This window comes from Notolabrus celidotus, chromosome 21 (assembly GCF_009762535.1).
Source record: "Notolabrus celidotus isolate fNotCel1 chromosome 21, fNotCel1.pri, whole genome shotgun sequence".
NCBI classification, from domain to species: domain Eukaryota; kingdom Metazoa; phylum Chordata; class Actinopteri; order Labriformes; family Labridae; genus Notolabrus; species Notolabrus celidotus.
The window spans coordinates 15,302,055-15,315,770 of record NC_048292.1 but is presented as its reverse complement, the minus strand read 5'-3'; the positions used below and the strand labels follow the sequence as shown (position 1 = coordinate 15,315,770).

The 13,716-nt window shown below is 38.5% G+C and overlaps 1 protein-coding gene across 2 annotated transcripts in view; it reads left to right on the top strand.

Moving 5' to 3' along the window:
* Window positions 1-13,716, top strand: part of ptn (pleiotrophin) — a 109,053-nt gene that overhangs the window by 640 nt on the left and 94,697 nt on the right. The gene's annotated exons all lie outside the window — the stretch shown is intronic.

Here is a 13,716-nt window from a genome sequence, read left to right as displayed (position 1 = left end):
ACTGAAAACATTTATTTTTAACATTTATATTTATATTTTAAATTTATAATCATATTTAACATGTGTATTTAACATGTGTATTTAACATTTATATTTAACATTTATATTTAAAATTTATACTTATATTTAACATGTATATTTTACATTTATATTTATATTTAACATTTATATTTATATTTAACAGATATATTTAACACTTGTATTTAACATTTATATTTAACATTTGTATTTAACATTTATATTTAACACGTATATTGATATTTTAAATGTATAATTATATTTAACAGGTAAGTTTAACATTTATATTTAACATTTTATTTAACATTTATATTTAACATTTATCCTTCCATTTAACATTTTTATTTAACATTTAAATTTATATCAAGCATCTAATTTATATCAAGCATTTATATTTATATTTTGGATTTATAATTATATTTAACATGTATATTTAATATTTATATTTATATTATACATTTATCTTTACATTTAACATTTTTATTTAACATTTAAATTTACATTTTTATTAAACATTTAAATTTATATTAAGCATTTCTATTTGTAATTATATTTAACATGTATATTTAACATTTATATTTTGTTTAACATTTATATTTACATTTAACATTTATATTTACATTCAAAATTTATATTTAACATTTAACATTTTTATTTATATCAAGCATTTGGATTTTACAGTGATTGTAACTTAAATATATTTTTCACAACAAAATTTAATTTAAAGATAAAAAATATTGCACTTAATGTAATTTTTATAAAAAAGGAGCTTAAAAATTCATACTACGTTTATTTTCAGTGTGCACAACTTTACAAACGGCGCCCCATATTACTGTGCTCGCATGGTGATCTTAGGCATTTGGTGCTTTAAATGTTAAAAACAGAATAATCTCTGATGTAAGGGTCCAAAAAGGTTAGTATTAATGGTAATTACTATGGTTCAAATAACACCCATAGTCATATTAATATTAAATATAAAATCATTAATTATGTACATGGATTTTTTTCTTAAGGTAATCAACTGAAAGTAAAAATATAAAATGGGAAAACTGAAAATAATGCAAAACATTTAACAGTAAAATCAAAATATGTTCATGATGAATCACTAAATAATATTTTAGGGCTTCAAACTTTGTTAAAAAACTAAACTAAACAAAAAACACACAAGTGTTAAGAACTATAGCTTGATCTTATGAGTCTGCATAACTTTATAATTAAGCTCTATAAACAGCTCTTAGTACACCATCTAGTGGCAAAGGACAGCAATAGGTTTATGGTCTGTCTAAAATACATCTAGATTGCTCTGCATATGATGTAGTTAAAGGGCAAAGTAATCCTTCTGCAAATTAGTTTTCATCTCCTTATGAGGCCTCACTCTACAGTCAGTAAGTTGGAGACTACATAATTTTTTATGTCTTTACTTTAACTGCAGAACAGCAATCTGTGCCATGCAGTTTCCCAAATTATGCTCACATCATTTCACTTTATTAAAGACTGTTTCAGTGGGTTCAACATTTTATACGTTCAAAAGTTGTAGTGGACTTCTAAGTCGCACTTCATCCTCTCTATGATAGATTAAAGCTGTAGCTGTCCAGAAGGTCTTTCCTGTCTGTGTTGCTATTTTTATGCTCCAGAGGACAAACAGATGGAGAAAAATGGAGTCTGCTGGCTGTGGCTCTCGCGCTGTGATAAGTGTGTAGTACAACTTCAGAATTTCACCGTGCACTCTGTTTTCTCATTCTCTCTGCCCACTTAGAGTCCACGTTGTACCCGTGTGTGTTCAGCCTCCAAATAGCCTCTGTGAATGTCACTTGATTAACTGCACTTGATGGGAACTTACAGGAGCTGCTCCTCTTATCATCAGGGAGGAATGTCTGGTAACAAGTTGTGTTTGAGTCCAGTGTTCCTTTCTGGTCAGCACTTTATTCTCTGAAGTTAAAGTAGCCCTCTTTGCTTTTTCAAACACAGCTTTTAAATCTGTAAAGGAGGTTTTGATTTTCCAGTGATGGCTCTGCACGGTTTTTAATTCCCTCACTCCCTTCCTGGAGTGACTCAGCTGTTTAAGGCCTCATGGGTTCCTCTTCAGTTGGATAATTTCCTCCTTTCTGTGTTGACATTTAACACAGGACATGGTTAAGTGGTGAAGCACGTCTTGCAGGCCTCTTACCATTTATACAGTCGGTTACATCAGAACTGTGCATTTTTCACATGCACTAGGGCTGCAGGATAAATCCCTTATGTATCAATATTGCAATATGAGTATTTGCATTTAACACCTTGCACAATTTTGATTCATCTCAAGAAATTAAGATCTAATTAAGCTACCAACTTCAAAGGGTAAAGAAACAGAAAAAACAGGTAAAAAACAGTTCTGGGATAATTTAGGGATTAAAAAAACTTCCCTTTTGGACTTCATGCAGGCCTAGAGTCAGTAAAATAGACTTAAAGTCATATAGAAAAAAAACAGCCACCAGGTAAACCTGACGGTCTTTTTTGTTTGTTTTCTATATGTAGAACATCAGTCAAAACTTTGGACACACCTTCTCATTCAATGTTTTTTATTTATTTGAATTATTTTCTACTTGGTAGATTAATACTGAAGACATCAAAACTATGAAATAACACATATGGAATTATTTAATCTAAAAAAAAAAGTGTTAAACAAACTAAAATATGTTTTATATTTTAGATTCTTTAAAGTAGCCCCATTTCGAGACCATCAGTTGTGTTGTTCAGAGGTAGGGTTAGTACACAATGGATAGCCCCATTTGACTACTGTTGTAATCCATACATTTTATACAGTCTATGAATCCATATCATGGCAAAATAATATCATTTCATACTTTTGATGCCTTCAGTATTCATCAACAGTGTTAAAAATAATTAAAATAAATAAAAAACATTGATTGAGAAGACGTGTCCAAACTTTTGACTGGTAGTGTATGTTCCTACAACCGACCGGCACCTGATAACGTAAGTTGGGTGTGCACGGAGAACCTTGTTTAGTGTTAGAGTCAAAGTCATATATTATAAAAATGAAACCACATATACATGGTGTATTTCATTGTATTGTTCATATCCCAATAACTATTGCAGAAAGAAAAACTATAACAATGCAATTTTTTTCCAATACTGTGCAGTCATAACATGCATCATCATTCACTGAAAATTTGGTATCATTATGACCAAAGATTTTAATGCTAAAAGGACTTTTGTAGCATTTTGCACTGACATTTGTATGCTCTTCTGGAACTCAAAGTAGTTCATAACTTGTTCAATGATCAGCGGTGAATAGAGTAGTAGTAGTAGTAGTAGTAGTAGTAGTAGTAGTAGTAGTAGTAGTAGTAGTAGTAGAGAAGTAGTTGTAGTAGTAGTAATGGTAGTAGTAGTTGTTTTTGTTGTTGTTGTACTAGTTGTAGTATTTATTCAGTCGACACTTTCAACATAGCAACAGTAATGTATTAAGTGATGACTGAAAAGGCAGAAGCATAATGCTTATTTAAGCCTAGCCTACATTTTCTATCTAATTAAGCTACCAGCTTCCAAAGTGTGAGAAAAAACAACAATAACAGGTAAACAAGGAACACTTCTCACCTTCAAAAACTGCTTTGCATGGTACAGTTTGAACCTGCATTTATGGATGCAGCGACAAACTGTTGACAGGCTACAGTTTTTGGATGCGATTTTAAACCCATGCAGTGAGTTCCACTACAGAGTCATGTCTGTTTTTAATGCTGATGGCTCAAAGATCACAGCCATCCAGTATCAGTAATCGGCCCTTTTGTACAGCAGATTTTTAAAAAGTGTCCCAACTCTTATGGAATTGGGGTTGTAATCACTTAAATGTATACCACAAACATCAGAGTTTAGAAATAGTGGGCCAGTGTGAGTATAATAGTCAGCCTTCTTGATAGCACGTATGGCTCATTTTTGTAGCACAGCTATTGAATTTATGAATGATTTATAGGTAGATCCCCAAACCTCTACACAGTAAGACATGTAAGGAACAATCAGTAAGCAATATATAACTATTTATATAAGGTCTTATAATTTAATATGTGTCTAAGTGAGTGAGTGAGTGAGTGAGTACTTGGAGAATCTATCTGTTATCACATTTGCAATTTCCAAGTTTGTGTCGAGGGACAAAAATTGTACTCTAAAATGTGCCACCACCTTTATATTGAAATGACACCAGTCATTTCTCCTCTAATGTAGTTATCACATCCCGCCACTAGATGTCAGCGTTTACCCACTTATTGCAAAGTCAGCTCAGAGGCCAAACTTGTGCTGCAGCATGCATGCAGACATGTCCTTATTACTCTGCATCAAAATATCACGATTTTGAGGGAGAAATATCAGAAATACAGAAACAATCTGACTTCTTATCTCATGATGGGTATTTTGATAAGACCGGGGAAAAGAACAGCACAGTTAAACACCTGGATGGCACCACGTAGACCAGATTACCTGGATGTCAGTGTCTGCAGCCTCTCCCCGCCGTCGTAAATTGGTTGTCAGGCGGTGTGACCCCGGCTAATAGTGATTCATTATTGCTCACACCCTGCGAGTGTTCAAAGAGCTTTATCTGGACCGAGGGGAGGGGGAGGGGACTGTGTCAATCTCTTAACATCTAATGAGGACAGGCAGGCTAACACAGAGCAGCGACGACCCCGGTCAGACCTGGCTCACCGCCTGATACTTTCCCAGCCGGACTTCCATTTGAAGCAGCAGAACTGCTAACACTGTTGTTTTTGTGTGTTGGAGACTGCAGCTGAGAGGCTGCGTTGAAAGTATTATCATTGAAGTACAACAGTTTCATATTTATTCCCTCCACAGTACAAGACTGTTTGCTCTGTGTGACCAAAAGTCAATAGTCTATTACTCTGCTGTGCTAAGTAGTAAAGCTGGTCAGTAAAACGTCCAAAGAGTGAGACAGAGAGATATTGAGAGAGAGGTTTTATTATATAGACTCATGGTGTTGGCAGCTCGTTCTTTTCCACTTCAGTATACTCAAACAACACCTGTTCTCTCTTTTTTTATTGTGAGAATGGTAGAACCCTTCCCTTTTATTATTCCAATTATAACTTTATAATCAATCTCACAATAAAACAAGGCTTTGGTTAAACTTCTATTTACTAGTTTTTGGCCACTTGAGGGCAGCAAAAACATGCAGCATAAAATATGAAAACATACCACATACATTTTATTTGTGATAAACTTTTATCAAATATTTCCTTACAGCATGAGAACAAAATTTGCTTTATATAAGACCTTTCTACCGTTCTGATGAACTATAATCCTGTTACTTTTAAGCTCTGTTTCCTCCACCAGAAACTTCTTTTTTTTCTGTTGAATAATGCACTGTTTGTAGATTGGTAGCAGACTTTGTGTAATTAAGATGGGAATTTGGAAAAACTACGTCTGTGAACGCTAGTAGCACCAACATCCACTCAGTCCCAATGTCTAATCCACAAAGAAAACTGCATTAATGAAATTAAAGTCTAAAAACGTTCTGCAGCCCTGTGCAGTATGCTCTTGTTTTGCGTTTATTATGAATGAGATGAGCTGTTAGCATCTTCACACTGTGCTGTCTCTTCCTGATGGTGTTATATATATATATATATATATATATATATATATGTATATATTATTTTTTTTAAAGTTATATTTTTTGGGCATTTTCGCCTTTAATGGACGGGACAGTTGGAGAGAGACAGGAAATGTGGGGAGTAGGGATGGGCAATTATTTTCAAATTTTCAAATATTCGTTCACTTTGTAAAAATACGAGTTACTTTGATTGTTTTCTCATATTAAAAGTACAATTTTTCATCGTTTTGACTGGTGCCTTGTTTTCTATAGTATTCCTGCCAGACGGTGGCTAGAGAGCGTCTTAAAGCTGTTTGCTAACCGCATTAAGTAACAGAAGAAGAAGAATGCTAACTGCAGTAAATAGCAAAAGAAGAAGAAAACATTTGCGACAGTGGCAGTGATTTTCTCTGTTTCTGAATCTCACACTACTACACACGTATTTCCAGAGACTGAGCATGGCTGTAAAACACACACGCCACGCTGCGTCACAGAAACACTGACATAAAGATCGAGACAGACGCTGTCAGTGCTCGCTGCTAGCAGCACCTCGTCCTACTGCAACACAGTTGGGGAAGACAGGCAGCAAATGGCTGAGGCTGGAATTGAACCTGCAACCTCTACGATGAGGGCTACAGCCTCTGTACATGGGGCATGCTTAGACTGCTAGACCAACGGCGCCCCAACGGTGTTATATTCTATTTTAAGGGAGGTCATTACCAGTTTATGGTGAAGCCGATTCATGACTGATGTGACACAAATTTCACAGCTTTTATCCAGCTTACTTTCCAGAGCAGGTTAGCAAACAGAGCAAGGAAACTCTGTTGTGCATAATGCCAAGTGTGGCTAGAGCTGTAAGAGCTAGCGACACAAGCCTTTAGTCCTCCTTACAGGTTAATATCATCACCAGGCATAATAGGAATATGACAGAAGCCTTTAACTGGAGCTACACCAGGCCAGATACAGCTTAGATACAGCATATGACTGACCTATAATCATGCAAATATGAATAATTTGTGTAGCCAACTAATAACTCTGGTGCTGACTAGCGAGGGTGACGATGTTTACTCATTTAGCCAACCAAACACGCACAACCCCAGAAGGGAAATATTCACAAGCATGACAGTTTTCCAGTTTTCATCTTACCTCTTGGTTTATATCGGCAGTTGTTGCTATAGTTTGCAGGTAAGATCTTGACATTGACAGCTACAAAGAGTAGCTCAGATTTAAATAGATTCAGACTTACCTGAAACTCTTCACACATATTGTCCTTTTTTCTTTTAGCCTTTAAACCATATGAGCTTTACAAATATTTCTTTCCATCAGTTCTTACCTCCTTGGATTCATTTTGCTCAATTTGCATTACAGCTTTGACTTTCTATGCAATTGCACCGCCTCAAAAACACACTTCAAATTCAGTCCAACTGCAGAACAACTTTTTCAGTCTGTCAAGTTGCACTTTTGAGTTTTTCTGCGTGGTGCTTCACTCATCCCAATTTTGAGAGATCCTGGTTTACTTCAAGTATCCTGCTGGGCTTTTTGACTATAATGGTGCTGATGCTTGTACTAATATTTGGCTGATCATTTCACTAAATACTGAAATTGCTGCTGTATACCACATTAGAGTCAAAAGGCAGCAGCTGAGTCAGTGCATAGAGGGGAGAAAACATAAGATTAATCTCCAAGTTGAGTCATTAGTGTAATTTACTCCAGAGACAAGAAAAAAAAGAACCAGAACTGAAGCATGCTTTCTGTCATCTCAGTTCTCCATCTCTTCAGACTGAAACGCTCGTGACTCAGTGACGAATCGTTTCATCTTCTTCACATCGTGACTGACGAACAGCGAGCGCCATCGTCTTCATCAGGGAAACACTACATTCTCTTTAGAAGAGGATGCTTTCATTCCGCCACTTCTTTCACACATGAATTGCGTGTAAATTGGATTAAATGCACAATTTCACTAGCGCTTCAGAGGCACTCTCACCACAAACCAGGTAACCTGCTTTTGGTCACGTATCGATTTTTCTCCCTCTTGGTGATGGCTGAGGAATTTTTGACAGCGTGGATGCTTGAAGGCATGTGTGATGTAATGTAAGAAAAATGTAAGAAAAATGTGAGTAACAGAGTTTAGGTCTTTTCCCTGCTGGCTATTTTTGGTACGTTTTTTTAAAAGGTGTGTAGGAGGTGTAGTCTAAAGCAATACACATGCATGTTTGCTCACTCACGCACTCCCACACGTGAACGTGCATTGAGAAAAGTCTACGCATAATCACCCCGACATTTCCAGGAACACAAATGTGGACTGAATTGGAGGTAAATTCAATCTTACTGGAAAGCCTCGGGCTCAGAAACCTCCTTGAGTCTTTGGAAGGTCGCCAGGCCCTCCACATTCACAGGAAAACCACAGCTACCAGTATTTCCCTCCTTCAGTCACACACACTTGCACACACACTTACACACACCTGCGCACAGCTAGCCCAACCCGCTGGAGTTTAAAAAACTGACATCAATTCAATAAGCCCAGGCCTGACGGAGACAGCGCAATACACCACAACACAGCTGCTCTCTCTATCTCTTTGCTCGCCCATTTCCTCTCCTGGCTTCCTCTCTCCTCCCTTTAAGCTCTGGCTCAGCAAAGCAGAGTGATGACAATTTTGTTTTAGCCGGATGAATCGGCTGTTTTGTAATGACCTAAATCTTCATTAGGGGTTTTTACAGCTCTGTTTTGAAAATGGTATAGAGTGTGTCAGGAAAGAGCTGGAGCTGGTTAGGTGTCACTTCTTGATTTAGGGTCCTGCTTTTCATTTTGTCTGGATTATGGTGAAATAGGTTATTGAGGGGATGGTTTGGTTGTATGAGGTACTTATCAATAATTCAGAGTTGCGCTGCGATACGCTGCGATACGATATGCTGCGATACGATACGCTGCGATACGATACGCTGCGATACGATACGCTGCGATACGATACACTGCGAAACGCTACGCAGCGGTACGATACACTGCGATACGCTACGCTGCGATACGATGCGATACAATACAATACAATACGCTGCGATGCGATACGATACGATGCGATACAATACAATACGCTGCGATACGATACAATACGCTGCGATACGATGTGCTACGATACGCTGCGATACGATGTGCTACGATACAATACGCTGCGATACAATACGCTGCGATACAATACGCTGCGATACAATACGCTGCGATACGATGTGCTACGATACGCTGCGATACAATACGCTGCGATTTGATACGCTGCGATACAATACGCTGCGATTTGATACGCTGCGATACGATACGCTGCGATTTAATACGCTGCGATACAATATTCTGCGATACGATACGCTGGGATTTGATACGCTGCGATACGATACGCTGCGATTTGATACGCTGCGATAAAATATGCTGCGATACAATATGCTGCGATGCGATACGCTGCGATACGACGCGATACGCTGCGATGCGATACGCTGCGATGCGATACGCTGCGATGCGATACGCTGCGATGCGATACGCTGCGATACGCTGCGATACGCTGCGATGCGATACACTAAGATATGTTCAGCTGTGATAAGATACAAAGGATTTGTTGGGATCCGATATGATTTGATACTTAACATTAAATTACAAGTAAAGATTCCTTAAAGTAGATGTGAGTTATGTCAAATATATAACATCATAGACCATCATGTCCTGATGATTATTCTAAACTCTAGGTCATTTTATGCTCTGCTACACTGCAAGCTAGTTTCTACTTTTGTCAGTCATTTAATGCTGGCTAGAATTTGGAAGTCAGGCCTTTCAGATCGCTCAATGGGACTGTCACACAAATCATGGATTGACCATCTATCTCTATCTGGGTCATCTGACCCACCTCTGGCCACAGCCGCCAGTCACCATCGATGTGTCCAATCAGCTGTGGCATGGGGAGACAGGCTTAGGGGGGATGGCGCCAAGGGACAACGTTATCGAGGTTTTGACCCACAGAACTCTTTGACTAAATGCAATCATCACCTGCATCAAAATCCACTTCAAGGAATAAAGCACAATCCTGTGTGTGCTTTTTCCTCTTCCTGGGGCTTCCCTTCATTTCATTCACCGAAGGGAGTCATGTGTCTCTTTAGGGCTTAGATGGATGTTCCTGCTCTGCCTGTATGACACCCAAAGGGGCTTCTGTCACATGATCACGCAAAGTAAAGGGCTGATGTGGGACACAGACAACACTGCATCTAGATGCCTCTATGCAGGGGTGAACATAAGATATGGATTACTTGATGGAGCTGCTACAATCCCCAACTGACCGCTACAAGTCCTCTACATGTGCACATGTGCGAGTTTGCCGGCATGTGCTCCTACTGGGGGTGATAACAGCACCGTCATAGAGTGTGTTGCACCTAATTCGCTTGATATACGACCCGATAACCCTGGCCTGCACCAAACAGCAGCAGAATACACTTTAAGGACACATTAGGAGCTGCTTGGATTATCTTTCTTACGCTGTGTGTCCAGATAGATAAATCAAACACACCCACGCTTGTTCAAATATTTGCCCTGTTCCTCTTGATAAGACTTTTTGTGGCCTTAGCTTTAATTAACATTCTCAGGGCTGCACACACCAGAGTGATTCAGCCGGTGACAACTCGGCAAGATTACATTAATATGTTTTAGCGTCGCTGCGGGGAGGATCTGAACGATATAAATCCTGGTTGCAGGAGAAAAAGGATTGCAGCTTACACCTGACTTAAAGGTGTCGAAAAGTCAGTGACGGCTGTAATCCTGTAATCTGGGCAGTCAGGTTCCGTCCTTTACTACAGTATGTACACAGACAGATACAGAAACACTGCCATTAAGACTGCAGCTGCCACCAGCAACACCACCGCCCACATCTCGTCTGTCATCATATCCCACCTCGCATTGCTCCACTTTATCCTGGCAACCCTTTGTCCTCATCATCAGGCAACTGTGAGAGCTCCAAAGAAAAATGTTGGCATTTTACGTTTGCACTACAACACTTTTCACGTGTCCTTTTCCTGGAAAAAAAATTACTTCTCCATTTGCAGCAGTCACTGTATCATCATGAGGCAGCTTTAAAGGCCAATAAACATCCAGGATAAATGGCCAGATGAACCCTTATTTACAGAGCAAGTACATTACCGGCACTGTAATGGGTCTTACACATACAATTAGAACCTGTGAATCCCTCATGCATAGGTAAGCAATATAGATTTATCACGTGCAGTGTACTGCTCTACAGAGAGGTAATAACTGAGTGTGAATACATAAAACGCTGAGGCTGAATACATGCAGACCATTATAATCTATAAGTATTAATATTTTATATCACAGTAGCTGTTATGTAATGTGGTAAACAGGTTTTCATTTTGCAAAATATATGCTGTTACAGAAATGTATACACCTGTAACCTGATACCTTTATAAAGATGTACAGTAGGTTTGAACAGATCTCTATAAAGACTTGTTTGGGAGTTAGTGTGTAGGAGTCTGGGATCATGTCAGGATTATGTCAGCAGAAGTGCAAGACTCCAACGTTTATTTTTATGACACTGAAACTGGAAATTTAGAGCGTCGATTCTTTTGAATTGCTGGAAAGTGAGTCAAATGACCTTGAGTTGGAAAGGACCAATATCAAGAAGATGAATGAGCTCCCCAAAATATTCTACAGACTAACTTCACTTTTCTACTTGGTACCTCCCAATTTCAATAAGTTAGGAGCACCAGCAAACATTTAGAAGCACCACAACTATAATATACATATTAACATCCTGGGGCCAGGATTAGAAATCTGGTTTCCCACCTCTCTATCCCAGGATTTCTAGTGTGTGGCTCTCTCTCTCTCTGTTTAGTCAAGCTCATGCTCAAAATGCATGGACACTATGGTGAAACCATAGGCTGTATAAATAATGGACATAGTATCAGTGACATCACCCTGTTCCTGAGCACTGTTTTGAAGCCAATCGACGGCGGCAGCCATATTGGAAATGCAGAACTCAACCAGGCAGAGTGTGACGTAAAGAGGCAGGGTTTGAGCCTCCTAGCCAACAGCTATGTGTTCCCGTCTGGGTGTCAAGTCAGTCATGTCCTTATTTGGGCAAAAACTCGTAATCTTAATATCTTCTGAACCGATGCGTTAGAAAAAAATTTGACCCCCCGTACAGTGTGTGCCGATAGAGAAATTAGCTACGTAGAGCCAAGCAGTTTTTTGAACCAGGCTGTAAACATGTTTATTAATGCTGCAAAGATCGCCTTTTTTGAATTGGTGTGTATGTGGTTTCTGGTGTTTCTGCAGCCAGCCTCAAGCGGATTCTCGATGAATTGCAGTTTATAACACTTCTGCATGGGCTTCATAGTTTGAGACTGGAGGCTGCCGCTTGGGTGAACCTAGTGTTACCTCAGGCTTTATGGTGAATTCCGCCATTTTTGTCACAGAGCAATTTTAAGTCTTTCAGACAATATTTCTGAAAACAGAATTTACATCAACACCACAAACCTCAAAGAGTTACATCTTCTGTAACATTAAACGACCTGCAAATAAATCTCTTCATCTTCTCTCTTCAGCACTTCTGATTCCACACCAGTTAGCTCTCTCTCACGTGACAATGAAGGAGTGATTGAAGGCTAATATTAACCAATCTAAAATCAGCATTCAAAGTTAAGAATGTAAAATGTAAAAAAAGAATGTGGTTGATAAAGCCTACTTAGGGCATAGACTGTAAAACACATGGATGTTGTCTCTGTGACAGCACCCACACAAACTGTATTTAATTTAACATCATCAACAAACCATCTTCATCATCATATTGCATTGTTGTAATTCTCCGATCCCTGCCTCTAGCTGGAAACGCAAGAAAAGGCTGATCCGTTGACCTTGAGATGAAACTTTCTGTGAAAACCATGATATGGAGAAGGCTTTTGAAAACTAGCATTATTGGCAAAAAGGTATTGAAGCAAGTGAGCAAACACAGAAAGGGATGTCATATGTAATACCCATGGTGAGTGCACAGGAAAGAGCATTCATAGACTCTTTGCATGGGGATACATGACTCAGAGAAAAAAAAAGACACTCCAAGGTCTGCATGACCATGGCATGACAACAGAGATGTTGTATTGTTTGAAGTGTTGGATTTTTTATTGTTTTCTACGCCATGCAGTATATTCAAAAAAAAATTCCACATGATAATGAATTATCCTTCAAAAGAAACATGCTTCTTTTGCCTTGTTTATGTCACTTGTATGTGGAAAGTCATAGAACGTCCAAACTGACCGACTGCTCATAATCTAGTAAAACATCCACATTTTATAAACGTGCAGGTCCTCTAAAGATCAACATCTCATTCTCAGAAGCAGCTGGGCAGTAATGAACACACATTCCTCTCGGTAACCAGCCAGTCTTCTCCTGTTGCCTTACATATTGGTTAACAGAGAAGATTTAAAGCCTGGGAAGAGCCACACAAACATGTTGCCGGGATACCAGAGGCCTGAATACATTGATTGCATCTCATGCTTAAAGATGTACACTGAATCAGATTACGGTGGCTGTTTGTACCTTATTAGTCTGACATTTCTACAAGAGGAGGGCCGCGTCCCCAGATGACTCAGAGAATCGGCTGCATTTAAATGTCAGACTAGAAGGGCTAATGATTTTTACATCTTGACGTGTTTTTAATGTGCTTAAAAAAAAAAAGGCAAGAAAATTGCGGAATGAGAAGAAACTGATAAGAGACGCGCTCTTGTTTTTATCGCAGTGGCTCCTTTCAAGAAGAGCTCAGACTGTGAGCATTTGATGATAGAAATTGCATAATCAGAGTATTCTGAAGCTTGAAAAGTCACAGGTTTAGCGTGGGTGACTCACAACAATGCAATGTTTGTTGTCTTAGTTGTGCGTCCTTTTTTCATTTTTTAAACATGAAAACTTTGTTGTGGCCTCATTCTAATAAATGTCATGTCTAGTCGAAGGAGGATATTTTTTTCCAGGCAACTCTTACAAAATCATTATCAGTATTTCCATTCCATATTTGTGAACTCAAAAGACAGTAACTCCTTTACTAAGCCTCTCATGAACTCAAATCAAAGGTATTATTTAT